Here is a 23,161-nt window from a genome sequence, read left to right on the forward strand (position 1 = left end):
TGGGTCCCCTTTGCAGGAATAAAAACCGCCAAGTTTCACTGAGGGGGTGGGGGGTAAAGACTGTTACAAAAGATGAGACACTTCCCATTCTTATTCTAGGAGAAAACCAAGCTGAAATCACAGCCTTGCCATGTATTTGTTTCAGGTCAGAACCCACATTCCTCATGGAGGCCAAGCTGGCAATCTTGATGCTTTCTTCTTGATAATCACATCTCAATAGACTTTTATCTGATCTGAGACTTAATTGGGCAATTCCAATAGACCAAATGATTGCACTAGTTTTGCCAAAGGCAGTAAGTAACTTTAAACATACAAGCAGACAGATAAATAAGAGACTTGCAGGTCTGACGTGGCCTTTGCCATCTGTGGCACTCAGCTGGCACATCCTTAGGTACCTGCTCAGAAAATGGTGTGTCCCACACTGTACTGAGAAGCCAAGCTATTCAGGTAGCAACTCATAACCCAGGCACACGGGTGCACCAGAGGAAAAGGAGAGGGAAGAGCGTATGGTCCCAGCCAGGCTATGGGAGAGGAGGTTTGAATTCTCTGCGTGACCTTGTGTAAACCATTTTTATTCCTCAGTGCTTCCACACCTAACTCTTTTAACAAAACTTTTCTGTATCACAAATACTGGGATGGAAAATATGCAAGCAGATACCAGGTGCTTTAATTTTAAGAGAGATGGGATCAAATAAGCACCGATAAACTGCTCTCTTCTCTGCTTCTCCAACGAGGCTGGGGATGACCTTGAGGTGTTCTCGAGCAAAGAAACTCTAAAAGGCTGGGGAGGAAGACAGGAGCAGTATTTCACCAAAAGACCTGTAGTAGCAGTGTAACAACATAAGGTCTTGAAGGAAGCCAAGGATTAAAAATCAGTGTGGAAAGAGAGAGCACATGGTAAAAACCCCAAAGTTACCCATCTTTCAAGACTCAGGGGACGAAGCTGTGCTAGGAAGAGGGAAGGGGGTTACTCTGCCCAAGAGGTAAAGTTGTGCCTTGTTTCCTCTGTCTGTGTATTTTCCCACTTTTTATTTTTGGATCTTGCAACATTATCCAGCATTAGATGGCACATAGCTAGAATAACAGCCGCCATGCCCCGCTCCTGAGTGCAGCAGGAAGGCCAGAACCACCCCACAAAGAAGGACGATGAGAGAGGACCTACAAAGGTTATAATGTGCCTTTCACCTCCATTTTACTGAGGAGGATCTGAAAACACCCCTTTAAAAATTTACAGGAACCAAGACCCCAGAAGCACTCCAGCAGCAGACAAACACCCACATAATCTTGTCAAAACGCTACAGGGCAGACAGGGCTATCGCAGCAAAGCCCTGGTCTACAAGAACCCAGCATGAGTCCCTCGCAGGCTGGAGAATGGGCGGCTTCCCCAGCATACACACGCTGTGCCTCAGGGGCCATGGCCATGTCACTTGGGAATCACACCTCTCCATGGTTTTTGGCCAGTACAGCTTTGCTGGCAGAAGTCTGTAGTGTAGGCATGGCTTAACCCCAAGCTATTTTCAGAAGAAGACGAGATGCGAGCTAACTTCCCAGCATACGTTACAACCCGCGTTGTGATACAAAATTCAGTCTCTGTGCCTTTCCACACAGAGCTGCTCAGTCCACTGGCGGTGGAGACCATCGGATGCTGTCAAGTAAGTGTCATGACGCCGATGCTGTGAAACAAATGGTTTTTATACAAAGCCCGACAGGACAGTTTTCATTGATACGCAAACTCTAGATGAGCGCTGTTTTGGGCCCCATCACGTCACATTAGTGCAGAAGGACTCAACTATGTGAGCACGGCAGTTGCAAGGTGAATATGCACTCCTTAAGCCAAGGCAAGCACAATACATAAACAGCATCAGTGGCAAAAACGAGAAACTAACACATCTCAAAGGACGATTAAACTCTTCTGAAAAGGCCAAGTTTAGCAGGTCTTGCAGGACAGCTTCATTCCAGAGTCAACCAGGAGCCATTTTATTTGGCTGGCTGACCTGTTCCCCATTTCTACCCATGAACTACAATGCTGGTTTTGCCCTTTCTTCCTCTTAATTTTAGGCTTAGATAACATTTTCCTGAGTCAGAATTTAACGTGAACCAAAGTGGCTGCTGGCTGGAGTACCTACCAATCTAAACGCACGTGAAAATGTAAGCTAACACTTCCAAACCTGGGTACCCCACTACCCCACCTGAGACCACAAGGCAAACACAGATATAACTAATGAACAGTTGGTTTCTACCAAAAATGCTGGAGACCCACAAGTCCCAGTGAACTACTGGTACCGCATTGATTACTTAGATGCCAAGACATCACTTTAAACGCTAGACTTTAGAAACCACTATTCATAAATGTGAGCAATCATTTTTATCTTGACAAGACATGAGTACACTGGCAGAAAAGGAAAATGAATAACGAGTTGCAGCACTCTCCAAAGCACGGTCCAGTCCTCAGTCCGAAAGTGTTGAAATCAGGAATCTGCCCAAGAGTGTGAACTGACACGCTTCTTCCTTGGAAACATAACCCACAGCTGAGTGGCATGCAGAAGACACATCTGGCATTCCTCTGCTGCCAGCAGCTCTTTTAGTTCATGTTATGACACCAAGAACCAAAAGTTGATGTTTCTACAGAGAACCCCTCCCTCTTCCAGTTATTTTGTAGGATACAGTAAGTTTCTACTTACTGAAAATGTTAATGATCGCTGTGATCTCACATCATCAATTCTTGATCATTGGTGCCTTTGGCAAAAATGAGACACAGCCTCCAACATTTTGAATTACACTGGTCTTGCCTCTGCTCAGGAACAGAGATTTTGCAACATCCCTCACCTGTGATTCAACCCCACACTCAGAGAGGAGGAACAGGGTCTGTTTTGGGCAGACTCCTCCTAACAACCAAAGAAGAAGTGAGCAAAGGGCTCCCAAAACTTAGGTGGAGCTTCATGCCCTTGCTGGGATGAGGGGGCAGATCTTCCACGAGGAAGAGAGCAGCTCTACAGATGGAGCCATAACGGCACCATTGATAACTAAAAAAATAAGGACTATCTGCTCTGCAGCCTCCACGGCAGCTGCCTCTGGAAGAGCTGCACCAGCCAAGGGACAGGGACTTGATTCCTGCATCTATCCATTTTCTAGCTTTTGGAGGAATTGCTTCAACGAAGAGTGACAAGAGTCGCTCAATATCTGGATGCTATTCTTGCAGCAGCAGAGTCCCAGAAGTCTTCCCCAAAGACACTTACTTATGCTAGTTTTGAGAGCAAAACCAGATGACATTCAGCATGCTGCTGTGATATCCCTGGAGATGAATGTGACAACGGAGTCCCACCAGGGCCTGCTGCAGTCATACAGGGCACAATATGACCATGTTCTACCACTAAGTTGTGGCTACCACCGGGCTACCCGAGCAGGCTCTTCACCTTGTCCTAGCAGTATGAAATGAAGCTGTTAAGATAAACCCTTAAACACTGCTTTGGTGAAGGACAGGACTTTAAAATTCTACCCTGGATCCACTGTAACTTTGCTCCATCAACTAAAAGGAATAGCTCCAGGAGAGAAACCAAACATCCCTTGTAATTTGACATAACGTGGGATAAAATATTCACACTCTGTAAGAAATAATAATGAAAAAGTTATACCAGGGAATGCTTCTGATACGGATCTATTTTGCCGCCTAGCTCCACTCCAGCGCTACCCACAAGCCCAGAAGCTCAAACAGTATTAAAGGCTGGTCATTCCTGACACACCCTGCATCTTCCAAACACACAGAAGCCTTTTTACTCTAAACTCTAGCTGCATATGGAAAAGACGTTAAACTTTGTACCGACCAGTCCTCACTCCTGGAGTCATACCTGTTCTCTTTAAAGCATATCCCCCTACTTTACCAAAAAAAGCCTCCCACGTGTATTTACACTAATGTTTGCTCTGCAGATGGCTGTGGGAAAGAAATATAGATTTTAATCTGCCTGGTGCACCACCAGCCGAGCTGCAGTTGGGATTTAGTGGACAGACTCTTCATTGCTGGTAGATGTAAGTGATGGGAAGAACACAATTTTATCTCCAAAATCTGGATGGAAGGGAAAAACAGCTTCTCTGCTGCTTCTTGGTACCGGAGGGAGCTAAAACAACTGGCATCTTCCCAGGGAAAGCACTACTCGGAGCTCCTCTCTGTGATCATGTAGGAGCTCTATTTGGGATGGGATGGGAACAACTTGTAGCAATGGCTTCAGATGAGGCTTGCTGAGTGTCCCCCTCTTTCACACTAACCAGACTTTAATCAAAAGCAGCATTACAGTTTTGGGCAAAACCATTTCCATCTTCAGCTGGCTTCCCACTGCTTGGCTCCAGGCAAATTGTTCAACTTTTGTGCCTCAGTTTCCCATCTGTTAAACAAGAGTAATAAAACCTCCTTGGAGGTATCATTTACACCTTGGTGCTTGTAAAGCATGATGCAAAGGAAAGCACTACAGGAACTACAGATCATCAGTAAAGCAGCCAAGAGTCTCCTAAGAAGGCAGAAGACCAGACACTAGACTAGGTTAGTCTGGTTATGAATCTGATGTGTTACAGGGGGTTGTCTGGAGTAACGGCTCACCAACAGACCAACTGAGCCACTGATGCTCCAGAAACCACCTGCCCGCTCGACCCCTACATCCAGATGTGCCACGCAAGCTCAGAAAGCCAAAAAAGAGAAGCTGCCAGCTTCTTCATATTCATGAGCTCTTTAATAATGCTCAACAAAACTTGGAGGCATGTTCTCTGCTGTTGCTCTTGCCCTTTTGCACAGCGAGCAAGTCATAAATATTTCAGGGAAAGAGTCCAGAAAATTTGCAAGATTGGTCCTAGCTTTTTACAGCATTAATGAGCAGGCCATTAATAGTTAATGAAGCAGCTGCTGGTGATCTCAGAGGTAACAGCAAGATGAGAACAGCAGTGTTCGCCCATTCACTACAATGTGATAATGCGAAGGAATGGCTTGATCCTCTTATCAAATCCTCCCCATCACAGCAAGACCCAGGACCTGATCACAGGACCTCCAGCAGAACCACACCTGACCCCCCTGCCCCGCTGCTGTCACCCAGCAGGGATGGTGACTGCTGCAAAGTGTCCGAACCAACTGTCCTGATGTTCTGGGCACATCCGTGGGAGTGAAAAGGCCTCAGTGCTGCATCTTACTTAAACACAAGTTCAATGTCCCAAACACTTATCCAGCTAGGACCACACAATGCATGTGTGCAGGAGCGTGTGTGCACCCTGTAGTCATACATATGTAAAAATGCCGATAAAAAGAGTAAGGGTTTGTGCCTTTTAAAGGTCTCAGCTGCTTGTTCAAAGCTGTACCTTGAAAGCCAAACTCACAATAGAATTAGGCAGCCAACTTCAAAGAACAGCTCCTGTGATGTCAGCCTTGCATGTAGCAAGGACTCTGGTGAAAAGGTATTTTTGCTATACTTACTCTTTCATACCTCTGAACTGACATCACCTTGTCTGCAGCCGGGAAAGCACGTCACCTTTCGGTAATTCCACTTGCCGGGAGCTTTACCGAGGAAGGGCACCACGTGGCTGCTGCCTGCCAGCCAGGCTGCCGGGAGCAACTCCAGCCCTACAGCCCGGGCAGGGGCAAAATGAAAGGGGGATGGCAAGAAGAATTGGGTAAAAGTTTGGACACTGCCAAACTCCATTTCCTTCTTTTTATCCCTGGCAGTATCACTGATTTTTAAGGGATTTGTGAGGTTGGTTTCCAGCTGCCTCCACGTTCATTTGTATGTGGGTCTATCAATCTCAGCACTACATTTTTTTTAATTTGTTGGCTAACGTCTGTCACATTTGACAGAGGTGAAAATCTTGAAGACAGTAACTTCCTACCAGTCTCATGAAAACAGACAGGGTGCGGAGGAGAAATCCCCATCACTGGTGCCATGAAGTGGAGAGGGGGGTTAGTCTGACCCCTCTCCCAGTGCACGCAGGAATTCAATCTCACGAGTCAAATGTGCTGGAAAGCAGTTTGCGTCAGTTCCACTGGCCCCAGGAATAATTAGTCTCCTGGATTTCAGCTCACATCACATCTGGCTTGTCACAGATGAAGCTTTTCCTGCTCAACCAACTGATAGGGGTCTGCACAAAAAGCAAGGATTGGTAGCAGAAAGACTCCCTGAAGACCCCCAGGTGGATAGGGACAGCACAGACCCATCTTCTTCAACAGCAAGCTCATGAACTGAGTGGGGTTTGGATGCAACATGAGTATCTCCCTTTTATGTAAGTGTCCTCAGCACAAAGTGCAAAAGTTTGCACTTCATCTGTTCAGGCTGTGATGCTCAGAGCTGGCAGTCAAGAGCCTTGCATTCATTGGGAAGAAGAAAAGGAAAAGAAAAGCTTAATTTCAAAGTTACAGTCTTAATTCCACCCTCCAAACCAGAGGTGTTAAGTAGTGCAGGAGTCAAAGGCGACTGCAGCTTTGGGCCCTTTGTTAAATAATTAACTATGATTTGCCTAATCTATCTGCAGGTATTCACTGAAGAGACAAAAACCTTCTCTATCAACACCCTACTCTCACCTAAACAGTGGGCTTCCAACAAGCACCTCCTGGGGTGATCCTCTTTTAGTTTTTAACAAAACCAGTCTTTGGCTTTGCTTGCCTTCAAACAAGACTCTGCCTGCTTACTTTCAATGCAGATCAAAGGTGACCTTAATAGATCCTCAGTGTATTAAGACCTATAAAATAAGTTTATGTTAAATTTCAAGTAATTATTTTATTCTGTAATTTGATTAAAAACTATCATTTGCCAAACATGCCTTCGGAAAAAAAATCACTACTTGGACTTAGTAATAAAGTACATAATTAGCAATGAATGTACAGTGCTTCCTTTTAAAACCCATAGCATGTAACATTCCTTCATGCTTTAAGTGGGGAGAATCTTAAAGTCGTTATAAACTTTGATTTAAAGACTTTAATACCTTGAACTATTTAAATTACATTAAGGATGAAGCTTCACGTATAAAGAACGCTGCCAAACACAGATATGCATTGGGCTGTTCCTCACCCTCATACCATCTATTTTACATAATTTAAGAACAGGTATTTTAAAACCACAGACAAGTAAAAAAAAAGTTTAATGACCAAAAAAAGCTACCCAACCTCAAATGTTTCTTAATCAGCTTCCTATTAGCTGCCCGTTTCATTTAAAAAAAGAGGGGGAAAAAAAGTAGTAAGATTCTTGGTATTTTTCCTCCTCCTCTAGCTACATTGTAAAAGTTTCAGTAGTAAGTGTGTGTTAAACTTGCTGCTCCCAACTTTTTGAGCACTTTTTACTGATTTTAAAACACAGCAAAGGGACAAGGGCCATTCACGCGCTAGCCAAAAATTAATCAAGCTCCAACCCAACCAAGCCAAGTGGCTACAGCGAAAGGTGGAGAGTGTTTCAAGATGAGTATCTGTAGGTTGTAGAAGACCAATAATAAAGCGTCACAAACCACAGTCTTTCTCCGCTGCTGTGCAATCACAAATTTGAGTAGAAGAAGGGTCTCCTGGCTGATCTGTGCCAGAAGCTTGGTGCGGGAACTCTTCTGGAGGATGCTATGGCAGTGCCTTGATGCATAAACCAAACCCAACGTGACAGTAGCCTTGTAACACACGGTAGCAGCCTCCACCCTGAGATTCAGTAAAAAGGTCAGGACAAGAGTGAGAAGGAACAAATAAAAACCCCTTCTACACAGGCATGAACAAGATACAGGCAGATTGAAAAATAAAACAACAAAAGCACGTTAGAGGAAAACATGAGCCAGTCTGAGTGGTCCTGCGAGAGCTGCACCTACTGCGGGGTACTGCTTGTGCCAGTGAGAGGCAAATAGGAAAGGATGCATCAAGACCAAGGCAGCTAACTGAAAAATATGATCAAATTCCAACCTTGGCTGCAGAAATCAATACAGAGAGGAGGCTCAGGTACGAATTCAGCTTTCCTGTGCAAATACACCATTTCCAAAACGCAGCAAACTACACCTCACACTGTTGCACACAAAACATCTAAAAGAAAAGTTAAAAGCATGGCAGAGCTCAGATGGTAATCCCCATCCCCTCTTGCTGCCCGCTACCTTCTGTAAGTAAAGCAGCCTGCAAACAGCCACAAATCCTTTGCCATACAGTACTGCATACTGTTTACATCACCACCAATTTTGTGATGCAGCAATGCTAATGTTAAATACCCAATATCCTCCCTGCAAAGTACCTCGCACACTTTTCAGGGGGTGCTTCACATTTAATAGCACATTTCAAAGCAGGTCTCTCACTTCATCAAGCACCACAAAAGCTCTTTCCCCGAGGGACCCTTCCCTTCCCTGTGAGCCCCCTGCCACAGCAGGCTCCTTGCTGGGCTGCGGATGGAGCCCTTCGAAGTGATGGCAGGGTGGGAACAGGCAGGTGGGGGAAGAGGGAAGGAAGAGGGTACCGCAAAGACATTGAAAATGCAAAACATGCGCTCAACAACGTACTTCCTTCTAAACTGGGCACTGGGTGCAGACAGGGGCTTGTGGCTTTTTTTTGGTAAAAAAAAACACAACCAAACACCAAAACATATTTAAATCCCCTAGACATTTTGTGGGAGAGGTGCAGAGGGCCCAGCAGGGAACTGGGGCCAGCTGGTGAGGGTTGTGCTGGTGCCTGGTCGCCCCCCGCGCCCCAGAGTTGCAGACCCGAGGCTGAAAGCATCTGCTCTTGAGCGCTTCGCGGGGAAAACAAGACGGTCCGCCACTCACCAAGAAGCAAGAGCAGAGCAAACAAAAAGGAGTTCAGATTTCGGGAGATTAACTTTAAATCCACCGACTCGGCACTCTGATCTGCTGCTAAAGAGACGGGGCTGGAGCTAAGATCATCCCTATGTACGAGCTCTTTTCAGCATAAATAATATCCTGTGACACTCCTCTCCCGGCTCAGACACACACCAAGTGTTCGCACGGTCTCCTGGACCATCACATAGAGGGTAAACATGTAAATATAAGGTAAAACATGAAAATAAGGTACTTACAGATAAGATCCAGGATAACAGGACAAGCAAACAGAATTTAGGCACTTCAAGTATATTTAGGCTTGAAAGCAAAATACTTTAGAGAGCTAACATTTTTTTCCTGTATCTGATTAACTGTGGATTTTGAAACTTGTGTTCGCCTTGAGCAGTATTTCCCAAACCACCTCATCCCCTCGACATAAGCGCAAGGCACACAGACGAGACGCCGGCAGATACGCAGATGAGGGGCGTCCCATAAAAACTGTTCTAGCAACAGCAAAATTGTGAGGATGCTCTAACCGTAAAGAAAGATAAGACACCAGGTTAAGAGCAGTTAAGAAAACAGTTCCCTCCAAACGCATCGTTCTTCCTTGTCACTCCAATTGCTTTAAAGCACACATGGAGCCTAGTCCTTCCTTATGCCAGAGGATCCCAGACACACAGAGGGAAGTAAAGGCTTTCTAAGGCAGCAGTCGTCTGAATTTACTCATCATCATTTGTACCTGGAAACTTCCTACCCGTAGCACTTGGGCAAAATCCTGCAGGTCCTCAGCAGCCACCAGCCCCGGCACGCAGCAGCCTGGCATAGCTGCACCAGGGACTGCCGCGTTTGCCAGCTCTCCCACACAGCATCCCCAGGTACCGTCCCTGGTTCAAAAACCCCACATGAGGCTTTTTCAGCATCTTATCACTGCTGGCTTCTCAAAGAAAATTAAACCTGACCCTCAAAACAGTAATACAGTGGAGCTGGTGTCTTCCCGGCAAGACGCTGGTACCTGAGCACAGGTTGGGGAGACCTGTGCCTTAGGTCAAAGCCCAGGTAAAAGGGCTTCTGGCTCTCAAAAAAACCTGGCTGCCCAGTCCTGAGAGAAGAGGAACAGATCCCAAAAATCTGCAACTGCGAGGTCACTCCTCCTGGCACTGAGCATTACATGACAGTAATGAAAAGCAGTATCATAACTGTGACAGGCTGCAAGAGATGCCATGGGGATGCCAGACGGTGACAAGGAAATAAAGGAGTGATAAAGGACTCCAACCACCTTTGGCTGAGCAAAAGGAGGGTGTTAGCGCAGTGGTCCCACAGATGGGAGCAACAACAGCCATGTGGACACCCACCCAGGTGACCTAGTGCTCTCCCCAGGAAGGAGCCGAGCATTCAAACAACTTCCTCGCCTTTCAATCACGTGAAAATAAATAGGTTGGACCCAACGCTGCTCTTCTCAGAAGACTGAGAAGGGGAATCTCTTTGGAAAAATGCAGGAAAAAATCAGCTTCCGGGGGGACCGTGCTGGGGATAACACCATCCTCCACAATTTTCAAGGAAACTGTACCGAAGTCCAGAAGACAACAAGCACCAAAGCCTGTAACAGCAGTGTGCTCCCAGCATATCATTTAAATAAATCAGTTTCTGGAGAGACAAAAGACAAGGAAAAGCTCCCTGCAGTGCCTGACAGTTTGTGCTGAACAGGATGCCGAAAAAAAAAACCCACAACAAAACATATTTGCTTTAGAGGTGGGAGGCAGAAAGAGAGGGGAGGAAGGCATCTCCTCAAAAACACTTCAGGCCAGAACCATCAGGACTTTCCTTTATTTCGTGTGTGAGTGAATCAGCAGTGCTCTGCCAGCCCGGCAGCAAAGCTTGGAGATGCCGGTGCCGTCTGCTTCGTACTGGCTTTCCCCGGCATGAGAGGATGCAAAACCTCCCCACATCACTTCCCGGGGCCTCCGTCCCGGCACTCTTTGAAACCCAACAAAACTTACTACCTCCAACTGTTTACTCTTGGATTTTCTTCTTGCAAATAAGATTTAAAAAAAGAGCAAGTATTTTCCTACTTCTGCTATCTGAGTGAAGTGTAACATAAAGTAACTGAAACTAATAAGCATGAAATTAGGTTTCAGAGATATTAAAAGTCCAAAGCTTGGAGACTGAGAAAAAGGAACACATACATTGGAGGCAAGGGAAGGGACACAGAGTTCTTGAGAAATACTGGTACTTTATTAAACCCCTCTGAGGGTGCCTTTAGCAGCAGCTCAGAACCTGCTTTTTTTTGGGTGCTTTTTAAAAAATAACAACAAACAACAAGATTCTGCTTAAAAAGAAAGGAAACACATTTTTCCCTATACAGCTTTGCTCACAGGACTTCTTCCTCCAGTCATCAGACTGGACAAGAGGTTAAATAACCCTGAACTTGAGGCTTCCCTAGTTATGGTCGTTGACTCAAAACAAGCGAGAAAATCTCTTTCCTTTTTTTTTTTTTTTTTTAAGCTCCAGCAAGTGAAATATGCAGTTTTTAAACTTACTAGAAAATTGTGGGAATAACAGACAATTAATGACAAAAGAGAAGCCAAAATCGACAGGTAGTATGAGTTGCAACTTCAAAAAAAAATTTAGTATTTAAGAGGGCAAATAAGGTCAGGACAGGGAAGAGGGAAGAAAAACTAAGATTTGAGGTCTATGATGGGGTACGGAAACCAGTGCGAGAAGTTCCCGTCCCACCCCTCCCACTGCTCGCATGAAGTTAATTGTCCCCTCTGTTGGTGCCAACTGGGACCACACTGTAAATCACATCACCGAAATGCTGCAAGTTCAAAAATAACACTAAAAATATATATGTATCTATATCTCTCTCGCTTAGGAAAGGAGGGAGTGAAGCAGAGGGTTGCTTCTCACCAAGACTGTTTCTGTGCAAACCCACAGCTACGGGGACAGCGAGTGGAGTAACACAAGGGAAACAACTTAGTTTTTCAGCTTTGTTATAGTCTTCCAGGACAGAAGATGAATTTCAGGCTGTGGAGGAGTCTCCCAAGTGAACTGAACTATGCCGTGGTCAGATAACACCGGTCGGGAGGAAAGTCCATGATGTGCACAGAGGCACTTGTGTTTGGGCCAGGATGCGCCCACTCCTGTGGCCCAGAGCCTCCAACGCCTGCTCCTGCAGGGAGCACTGGGCTTAACTCAAGCAGTAAAAGGGTTCCCCAGAGAGGAGTGTTGATGTGCAGACATCAAGAGCCGAACAAGCACACAACAACAGACATCTCTGCATGGGAACGTCTCATGTCAGGCCTGTACCACTAATGCTTACCATGCAGTTCTATCAGCCCAGGGCAGGACATGTCACTGATGTAGCTGTCCTGGCAAAACCTGTGAGCAGAAAGGCTGTTACACCAGCAAAGGGGCATTTTTTGCTAACGCCGCTCATCAAACTCATTGCGCAGGGTCGGAAGGATAAAGCCACAACCAGCAAAATCACCCAAGGAGCCAAGTTCTTGGCGTGGTTGTGCGATGCTGACCCTACCAAAGCACTCGTGCACCCCTAGGCTCTGGGTACCTTGTGTAATGAGATATTAAAGAGTCTGAAATACATACATGCTCACGTTTTACCAAGGCCTGTAGTGATGGGGCAAGGGGCAATGGTTTTAAACTGAAAGAGCGTAGGTTTAGATTGGACATAGGAAGAAACTTTTTACGATGAAGGCGGTGAGACCCTGGAACAGGTTGCCCAGCAAAGCTGTGGATGCTCCATCATTAGCAGTGTTCAAGGTCAGGTTGGATGGGGCTTTGAGCAACCTGAACTAGCACAAGGTGTCCCTGCCCATCTCAGGGGATGTTGGATGAGATGACCTTTAAGGGTCCCTTTCAACCCAAACCCTTCTATGGTTCTATGATCCTATGGATGCTGGGGCTGCCCTTCCAGCCAGAGCCCCGGGGGGTGGGCAGCCAGCAGGCTTCCCCCGGCTGGGAGATGAAGGGCAGCACGAGATGGAGAAGACCTATATTGCTTCAGAGCTTGTGAACGGTGTAGATGGCAACTGAGCCCAAGGGTGAGCCTGGACCATGGCCCTGCTTAACCTGTAGTCTATGTGGGAGGGGGACGGTGGTGATCTGCAAATTCCTCCCAAAATGTCTGCAAAAGTTAATTGGAGAGGCAAGCAAGTGGTGAGCAGGCTTCGCTCTGCTAGATCAGATCCCCGCTGGAAAGTCTGCCCGGGGGCCACAACCTGGAGAAGATAAAAACTGTAGATGTAGGTGGGGAGGCTCGCTGCCGGAGTGACACTGAATTCCTCACGTGCGCCCTGGTTCACCACCCGGCATGTACCCTGTGCACCGGGCCGATTCGCGAAAGGTTGTCAAAACTTGCTGAAATCCCCCACCCCCCACCTCCCACCATGCAATTTCTAACCACGCAGGCATTACAGATCACCTTCTTCCCCATTTGCTTCCCGACCCTTCCTCCCTTCTCCGTCAGCCCTCCAGATGGCAAACGCTCCCCTCTGCCAAGCACCAACACGAGCCTTCCCACCACCAGCCCCGCTCAGGACTACGCCCGCCGCAGGCAGCTCGGGCACGTGCTGTCTCATCCATGAATTCAAAGGGATGTTGCATCATAACCCATGTCCTCAGCTACCAGAATAATCCCCCCCAGGAGGACTTTAAAAAAGTCCCCTCCTGGTTACGAATGCCAAAACCTCCTCTGCTTGCCTGTGTCGTTCTCCCTTTGCTCGCTAACAAGAAACAGCCATCTGAGGCTTTGTCAGTGCTAAATACACAAAATCATTTCACACATTCCCTCAGTTTCACCGGATCTCCCAGTTTCACCAGCAGACTCACAATACTGGCCATTTTACGTAAACGCAGCTTATGGAAAATTCAGTTTTCACGTTAGAAACAGGTTTTGGGTCTCACAGTTCTGAGGAAAGCTTGCCAAGTGCATCATCTTATATCCAAACCCACAGCATCTCTTGAAACAACCCCAAGTGCGTCTTTTTAAAACAAAGCAATCAATCAAACAACCCTTCTGACTTACAAAGGCATGGCAGTTTTGGGGAGGGAGGGCTGGATTGGCGATTTCTGAACTGCCTCAGGATGGCAAGGCTGGAATTGAGCTCTCTTCCCTTCATCTTCCAAGGGGCCCAATTCACTTCATTCCCATCTTGCTACACCTTTGCAAACCAAACTCTCAAATACTACCCTGTATGAAAAGTATTTGTAACATTCTGGAAATCAACAGCTCTTCCGGCTTTTTCAGAAAACAAACTTACTGCTACCCTGGGACTGAACTGTTATCATGACACCCAGTAAGCTTCAGACCTACCTATTTTTGAAGGGTTGATAAAATAAACTAATACCACAAGTATTAGTTCCAGTTGATGTGACACATGTAAACACACCTTGACAGAAGACCAGCAATTACTTTAATGGCTTTAAGTTAAAGCCTTTATAAATTATTTTAATGGCTACTTTTGTTTATTACTTACTTTCAATATGAACAGATACCATCATGCAGATGTGCATGTTACAGCCTTCAGTCTGCAGTAACTTTCAGGGAAAGAACACACTTGCTGAATTATCCTCACACTTGCCAGAAAGTCAAAACTACAAATACACTCTCTCCACACAAAAAGCAAATGCAGCTTTACTGCAACCTGACAGCCATGCTAAAATCTCAGGGAGTTCACTTGTGACACTGTTTCTAAACAAATTCTAATTGAAATACTATTTTGACTTATTTTCAGTGGATGTTTTCATTCCTTAAGTAGGCACACAGGAAAACAATTTAGACATGGGTCAAAACACCCAAATCAGAAGAGACTCCAAATAATATTGCTGAGGAGCATCTGAGTTAGAACAAAGCTAAAAGGAATAAAACCCAATGATGTCACACATGCAAAGATAGTGATGTCATGCCTGGCATTAAAATCTTCATCTTGCATGAGGATGAGCAAAACCTGATGTGTTCTCATTCCAGCCCGCAGCAGTTTGATACTGGTTTGAAAATGTAAAAAGCAGCAAGTAACTTTGCTATATTAAATGTTAGCTTTCTTTTTTGGACTTTTAATAAAAACACAATAAAACTCCCCCCACCCAACAAAAAAGAACCAAAATGTGACATTGCCAATTTGGGCTGTCTCATATAATGGATTATTGATTTTACAGACACTGTCTAGAAATTGTTGATTGCAATTAGAGTAAAAAGGGGAAAAAAAAGTGGTACTTTGAGAGAAAGCAGTTGGAAGGAGCGTGCTTCTTTCAAACACCAATGACAGAGATGTCCCGTGGGACAAAACTCTGACAGGAAAACTTTTGGGGTGGGCAAGCAGGAAAAATGTCATTTTATGAAGGTGAGTAATCACATGGGCTTTGGGCTGGTAACTGAGCTATACACATCTATAAGCACTTTCCGGCACTGAGCTCTTCACAGGTACAAGAAGAGAGGACGAACACGGGAGAGCTCTTGGCCATTCATTTCTGCAGAAGCCTGTACGTGGATAAACATGCACACGACTGCTGAAGTAAAATAAGGACCTGCTGAAGTAAAATAAGGACCAGCCAACAACTTTAAAAATGCATGGGCTTTTTAGCATTTATATTCTTCCCGATTGCTGGCCAGTACCTTGGTTTCCCTGACCCGGATATCAATTTGCAATTCTGTGTTTCAAAGAGCTGCTGAGTTCATACAACAGACTGAAGCCACATCTACATTAGAAAGGCTTTGCTGGGACAAGAATATATTACACTGGCAAAGCACTTCGGTCACAGATACCTCTTAAACAACAAAATTAGTCCTCTACTGGTCTAATAAAACCACAGCAGCACACAGCAGTGTTACTTCACATGCCATTTCCCAGTAAGACAACAAGCCAGAGGTTTCTGCTAGAGATGTCAGACCCCTGGTAGTCACACCTGCACCTGCACAACTATCCCAGCCCCAGCCAGGAGGGACAAACCCTGCACAAAGTTTAATCTCTAGGTTTTTTTTAAAAAAAGATAACTCATTGACATGTGGATTATTTGTAGGTAAGCTAGATGACGAAGCAGAGAGCTGCAATCATTTGCCATCATTTGCTGTAAAAGAATTACGTTGAGGCATTTGACATTTTAGTTCTCAGCCCCAACTTGGAAAGGTTTTTTTTTTTGTGCTGGGATGACTACCATTGTTCCACTAAAGGACATACTAAAATCCCTTCCTGAACTGGGATCTTGACACCTGTGGGTCAAAAAAAAAAACCAAATAGGAAAGACCAGTTCTGCCTAGCTGACAGCCTTACGCTGCGACCCCAGCACTGCCGAGGGAGATCCCCGGTGCTGCCAGAGGTGCAGCTTCGCAAGGCACCGCACGCTCCGCCACCATCGCCTGCTGCTCCCCGCACTGCCGCCTCGGGACCCAGCTGGCAGGAGGTGCTGACGCCCAGCAATCCTGACCACCAAAGTCATCTTCCTACCCAGCAAAAGTCCTCCTCTTCCCTCCCATTCCTACGTCTTTGGATGCTTTTCCCCCTTTTGCTCTCCACCTTCCAACCCAAAAGTTTTGCTGAGCTGCCCTGCATGGCAGAGCCCTCGCAAGCTCCTGGGGTTTAAAAGGAGCACCTGACCTGAGAGGATGGGGAGCCTCCACCCGGAGAGGTGCCTGGGCAGCCCAAGGGAGGAGGAAATCAGGGCCATGTCCCCCCGCCAGGCTGTCTCCCTCAGGAGGGATTCCCAGGCGCAAAGCGAACAAAAGGGCTCAGGAAAGAGCCGGGCAGAGGGATACCCCAAAGTCAGGCAGGCACATCCCAACTCCACTTCCAAGTTTTATTCCTAGCAAAGAAGGGAGAAAAATCTGTGTCTTTTGCTGTCTCCCTCATCCCAGAGGGAGAGAGACAAGGGGGGAAAAGAAAGGAGACAGTTGTGTGACGGCTTTGGAAACCAGCTAAAACAAAAGGGAAAGTCACCCCTCCTAAAAAAAAAAAAAAAAGGGAAAAAAAGCGGGTGCACCGTACCAAAGGCCGACTTTCCCCAAATCTCCCCATCCCGGGATAAATAAAATGCCACAGGAAGGCAGAGACTTTCGCAGAGGCTGAAGGAGGGATGGAGCGGAGCGCCCGGCTCTGCCCCGCCGCGGTCCCGGCTCAGCGCCGCCCGCTCCGCCCCGCCGCTCTCCGCAGTTACCGGCAGCGGCGGGGCAGGAGGCAGCGAGCCCCCGCGCCACGGCGTCACGGGGGAGCTGACAAGGAGGGGGGGAGGCGGGGGGGGGGGAGAAATTAATCAAAAATTAAACCAGAAGAAACCGCTGCCAAGTCCGGCCGCGGGCGCGGAGCCACGCGTGGCGGCGGCGGCGACGCCGGGGCCCCTCCTGCGCCTGCAGCACCCCCGGGGCGGCTTCCCCCCCCCCCCCCCCCGTCCGTGGAAGCCAGCGGTTCCTTTTTAAAGACCGCACTGACAAAATCGCCCTGCTCGCCTCTACGTAACGCCCTGTCGAAAGCGGACGCCATATTTTGTGTTGCTGATGTCGACACAGACAAACGTAGACATGTTTTTTCCTCCCCCCCCCGCCGTTCCCCCTCCTCCTCCTGCCTCCCCCCTTCACCCAAACTTGCGATCGGGAGGCGGCGGGGAGCGGGGACGAGGACGGGGGGGAAGGAAGCTGCATGGCGAAAAATTAAAAATATAGCTACAAAAATTAAGAGCCCCCCGCGAACAACCCTCCCCGCTCCCCCCCCCCCCCCCCCCGCCCCGCCGGCGGTCTCCCCCGCCCCCCCTCCTCCCGGCCCCCGCCGGAGTCCCGGGAACCGGACAGTTTTTGCGGGAGGAAAAGTTGGGTGCGAACGGCCGGGGCTGGAGCGCCGGCGAGTGCATGTGTGCGGGGGGGGGGGGGGGGGGGGCGGCCGGGCAGCGCCGCGCCGCCGCCGGGGGGGGGTGGGTGGGTGGTGGTGGTGGTGGTGGTGGTGGTGGTGGGGTGGGGGGGGGGGGGGGCCCGCCTGGGAAGTTTCCTACCTGCGCCCAGGGCGGCGGCACCGACTGTCCCGGGCGGAGCGGCACCGGGGCTCCGCGCGCCGCTCCGCGCCCCTCCGCGCGCCGCCGCGGCAGCCCGCGGCCGCGGGACCCCGCGCCCCCCGCCCCCCGCCCCCGCCGCGCCGCGCCGGCCCGCGGGGAAACACGCGCGCTCCGCCACGCGCGCACGCACGCACACGCCGCCCCGGCCCCGCCGCGGAAAAAAAAAAAAATAAAAAAAGGGGGGAGAAAAAAAAAAAGAAAAAAAAAAGAAAAAAAAAAGGGAAAAAAAAAAAAAGAGCCCTCGATCGGTGGGGATCTACGCCAAAACCCACATGATCTCTGACGTCAGCGTGCGTATTTGCATACGATACCACCGCCGGCGCGGCCGCCGGGGTCCCTCGGCGCGGCGGAAAGTTGCGAGCGGGGCCGTGCCCCCCCCCCGTCCCCCCGCACTGCTCCGGCCGCTCCCCCTCCGGCTCAGCCCCATGAATTTTCCACGCACCCCCCCCCCCCCCCGCCCCGAGCGGTCCGCGGGTGGGCTCCGCCGGGCGCTCCGCAGCCCGTGGGGTGGCACGACCGGGCGCTCCGCCGCTCCCCGCCGCGCCCCCCGTCCCGCTCCACGGGCGGAACCGCGCGGACGCCCCCCGCGATCCTCCGGGCGCAGCCGGGGCTCGCAGCGGGGGCAGCCCCCCTGCTCCCCCCCTCGCCGGCCCCGGGCGGTGCGAGCGGTGGCGGCGCCGGGGTTGGGGGGGGGGTACGGACCCTTGGTACAGGGGCTGGGGATGAGGAGCCTCGGTCCAGGATCGCGTGGGCTGGACCTCCCTGTGTGGGGATGGGAGAGGCCGGACCCTCGGTCCAGGAGGTGGGGACGGGACCCCCATCTTAGCGTCGCGGGGATGGACCCCCTGCTATGGGGACGGCGGGGACCGGACCCCCGTTGTAGGGCCGGCGGGCTTAGACCCCCGGTATAGGGCCGGCGGGGTTAGACCCCCGTTGCAGGGAGGGCGGGGGCTGGACCGCCGTTATGGGCACGGCGGGGTTAGACCCCCGTTGCAAGCGGGGCGGGGGCTGGGCCCCCGCTGTAGGGACGGCGACGGGATGCTGAGGGGCTGGGTGAGGCTGTGCCGCTGCCGTGAGGCTGCCCCTCCGAAGCCGGGCCGGTTACCTGGGGAGGTGGGAGGCATTTCTTCATCCTCGGCTTGCGATGGAGGTTTTCCAAGCCACCCGAATTTTGGGTGGGCTTCAGGCGACGGTTGTTTATTGCTTTGCAGAAGGTGGTGTGTATCTCCAAGGGATGCTGCAATCTCCGCTCCTCTGCTGCATCGCAGGAATCCTTTCCCCCATTTAAAACTGTCGTTGAACTCTCGTGCCTCTTTGCCTTTCTGCCAAAGAGATGTAGACAGATAGGACCCAGGCTATTTTCTGTTTACTTCGATGAATTAATTAAAAGAAATAATTTCCCGATTGTATCTTGCTACTAGATAGCAGATCTTCCAACAAGTCTAGGCTAATAGGACTTACGAGTAGCATAATCTCACTGTAACTTCAGGGGTGTGCTATCTACGATGCGGTATCTTGGATTAGATCGCACTAAATTAATATTTCAATTGTACACTTAAACCTCCAAAGGCTTTGAATCTCCACTTGCTTCGGCTCTCACCCTGCCCCGTGTCACCAGCGTCGTGGCACGCAGGGTCAGAGCCAAGCTGCAGTCCTCAACCCAGCCGACTAACTTCCTTGGGCAAAATTTTGTTTCCCTTCCCCGTGTAGGGCTGGGGACCGGCTTGTATGAGAGTGTCAGAAGAGGAGCTCTAAGTTATTGCAACTGAATAATCACGGAAGAACGTAAATATGTCAAAGCAGTGTCAAGAGATTTCTTTGCAGGGATACCCTTATCTGAGTAGGCGTGTTTTTGACTGCCTGATTGAGTACAGTCTCTGCAAGTATTTGATAACAGAATGGATTCCTTCCTCTCTGTCGCCAGCTCCCAGATTTCTGCTAACTTTTCCGCTTCTTTCTAGACCAAAGCTGTTAGGAAGGGACAAGCATGGGCATCCTCTCCGCACTTGCTGGGGGCACGGCAGATGACCATTAGAACTTGCCAATGCTCCTTGAACTCTGGTTTTCCTCCCTGGAGGTTTGGTTGGTTTGGTTTTTTTAAATGGAAATTCTGCTTTCTTATAAAAACTACTGAATATATTTTGTTTAACTCTTCAGTAGCTCAGTAGCTGTTCAGACGTGGAAATGTTCCTGAATTTTGAATGTTTGGGGGGAAAAAAAAAAGGAGCTATTTTAGGGGACAAAAAATTCCCCCTCCCCCCCGCGGATACACTTTTTTTCCTACTGTCTCGAATTCCTTTTCTATGATTTGGAAAAAAAGAAAAGCCAAAGTGTTTTAATAAGACTACTAGACTCATGAATATAAAATATTCTTGAAAGGGCAGATCAGTGGAAAAGCAGGTGAAAAATCATCTGCTTGCTCTTGCCCTAATTAACACTTACTTGAAGGCCTCTTTAACTTTTTTTTTTGCACTGCCAAATGCAAAAGGATCTTTGATTGATTGGGTGATACGACAGCTAATGCTGCCTTTCAAGTGCAAAAAAGGGCCGTCAATGGCAGCCGGGTCCGGGGTTTCAGATTTTAAGCCCGCGTTGTAAGGAAGACAGTTCTAACCTGAGGTCAAAGCGATCCCTGCACCAAGTAAGGCCCCCAGTGAGGCTCATCTGCCTTCCCCCAAAGCCTGGATGACGGGACACAAATTAGGAGCTGAAAGATCATAAAAAATGGGGCACAATTCACTGTATTTAAGGTGAGGAGGATGTGGGTTTAAAATTGTAGCAGTTGCTATTGCCTTCCCGAATGAACAAAGTAAGGACAACTTTTTGAGCGCTGTGTATTCAATGTTACTGCTAGAGAAGCTGCTCAGACCGTGTAGGTGAGTCTACGGATACCTGCTTGTGTGTGACCTTGCATTTTCCCACATCGAAGTGCAAAATATAGTGCACGGAGATCTGTTTTGTGAATGAATGTTTTTCAACTTGGTCATCAAATTCCTCCTCTGAATCTTGAGTAATGGGACCAACAGGCTGTGTGGCATCTCTACTCAGATGCTGTCTTTTAGGAAATGTGGTTAGTTAGCTCTGATTCTGTCAAATTTAACTGAAGTTAAGTGAAAGGGTCAAAAGTTTACTGAGGGATGGGAGAACTGTGTTTATGATTAGAGTTTATAATTACAAAAGCCTTGATTCCTTGAGAAATCATGTAAAAAAAAAAGAGAAGTATCAGTGATGAATGCAATGTGAATACTCTTGCTAAATCTCGGTATGTAACTCATTTATAGAAACCTAACATTAAAATGATGCAGGGTAACATAACAAAATGGAAATTGCTTTTACAGAAGATGCAAAAAGGAAATTTGCAATTTTAAATTTCTTTTGCATAAGGCCTCTGTGTTTAATTAATGACACAATGGAAGCCACACCGATTCCGAAGCACAGTGAACATGCATTCACAATTTCCCAGGAAAGTGAGCACTTGCTTGCTTTAAATTTAGTGCTCTCTCCGTTTCCTCTGTGAACTTCCTCTAGATTTAAAGTGACATCTGCTCCATAAAGCCCTCAGATGAAGTTGCAAGCTTGCCTGTGAAATAATACCTTGGTCAGAGATAATGAACTGTGTACTCATATGTGTATATATTTTTTTTTTATGGTGAGGAGATGAGTGTCTGACATATGTATTGTCACATACGTTTCAGTCTTTTTCAGCTTAATGGTTTCCTTCTGACTGTTTGATCCTGTGAAATTGCAGGCTGAGTCAGCATTACAGATCTAATTCCCTCTCTTGGAGGTGCAGCTCCGAATTTCTTTCGCTCTGAAGAGGCTGCGTAAATATCCTTGAAGGGAATGTGCATCCTTTAAGAGCCAAAACAGAGGCATGTAAATAAAAGAACTGAAGAGTCATTTTCTGTCGAGTGCTTGGCTACATGTTGCTCATTTTTATGCTGGCCTAAAGCTGTAAGATCAAGTGGAGTTTTGCCTACGGGATGCAGCAGCAGCAAATGGGTGGGCTGTGAGCTTCTCCCGGGCAGGAAGGACCAGCCCGAGGCTGGTGGGCCAAGATGCTGCCTTAGAGCTGGTTTTGGGAAGAACCAGGCTCAGCTTCAATTGCTAATTTTACACTTTGCTCCTAACTCTGCTTCCACCCCATTCTTCTTACCCTGCACAGGTACGGCGATTCCCCTGCTCCCGCTTGGCGTTTTTAATGATAGCTCAATAGCAGAGTTAGGCTTTCTATACAGTCAGCAGTAGAAATTCAGGTAAAAACAAATTAAAAAGAAGTCAGCAGATAAACACTGCTCCTTTTTTTTCCTCTCTTGTGGAGATCTCGATCTCTGTGCTGAGGGTAGGAAAGAGGCGCTTGGCGGGTGGTCAGCACATGTTGTGCAGACCAGTGGCCGAGAAAGCAAGCTCTTTAGCCTCGTGTGTTTGTCACTCTCTCCTCAACCCGGGTGGTTTTTTCCCACCCCAGCAAAACAACTCCCCAAATCAAGCTTTCTCCTTTGCTAAAATGCTTTGTCAATCCTATCAGTGTTCTCAATCGCCGGGGAGTGCAAACGCAAGCTGAGGTAGCGAGCACCGATCAGATGCGCTGTCTGCAAAATGAGATGTTAATATAAATGCACAGAAGAGCAAAGCAATATCAAGGTCTGATCCAATTATAAGGGCTGACCTTATGATTTGTAGTGCCCTTAAGCTGGGGGAAGCTGTCAGAAGGCAAGATGCCTCCCCTTCAGGATGCAGGGCTGACGGGGAAGATTAGTTGCTAAGCCTGGATGGAGAGAATCCCCTGAACACAACCTCCCTAAGCATTTGCACTCATTGCCTGAGCTTAAGATGGGTCCTGGCAAGAGGCACGCAGGCATCTGTCTTTTTCTGTTTCAAAAACTCCAGGAGAGCTGATCACTTATCACGGGAACCATCTGGCTTATTCTTAGAGAGATCAACAGTTAGTCACTGAACGAACGAGGAACATGCTGCATTGAAGTCTGCTCTCCCCATTAAATATGAGGACTCAGCCCAAGGTCCCTGAAACACCGCGTGCGTTGCCTGCTGCAGGCGGAGGGGAGAGAGATTTAATTCTGCCTTGAGGTTGCTGAGCTGCTGCGATGTGGAAGAGAGCTGCTGCGGCAAGCTGGGGGATGCCAGCATCTCTGCAACGAGCTGTGGTGACCGCGGGGACGGGGGACCTAAGGCTCTGCTTCCTCAAGGTCACCTCTGCCAGGGATGGACAAGCCCAAGGCAGGAGCAGGGCTGCACCATGGCTAACTGGAAAGCTTGACACCATCTGCTCTGCCTCCATTGTTTGCTGTTGATCTCAGTTTCCAAGTGCAGGGGCAGTAGGTGGGACTGGGTTATCGCT

General features: G+C 48.3%; 1 protein-coding gene across 3 annotated transcripts in view; it reads right to left on the minus strand.

The window, feature by feature from the left end:
- Positions 1-18,180, minus strand: part of ZHX2 (zinc fingers and homeoboxes 2) — a 78,026-nt gene extending 59,846 nt beyond the window's left edge. For 2 of the 3 annotated variants that reach the window (XM_030012294.2, XM_030012290.2), the window contains exon 1: positions 17,743-17,860. The gene's annotated coding sequence lies outside the window, so the exon portion shown is untranslated. Of the gene's footprint in view, positions 1-17,742; positions 17,861-18,074 lie in introns of those variants that run through there. The other variant, XM_030012291.2, reaches the window with a different exon arrangement.
- Between the last annotated feature and the right edge of the window lie 4,981 nt (positions 18,181-23,161).

This window comes from Aquila chrysaetos, chromosome 4 (genome assembly GCF_900496995.4).
Source record: "Aquila chrysaetos chrysaetos chromosome 4, bAquChr1.4, whole genome shotgun sequence".
NCBI classification, from domain to species: domain Eukaryota; kingdom Metazoa; phylum Chordata; class Aves; order Accipitriformes; family Accipitridae; genus Aquila; species Aquila chrysaetos.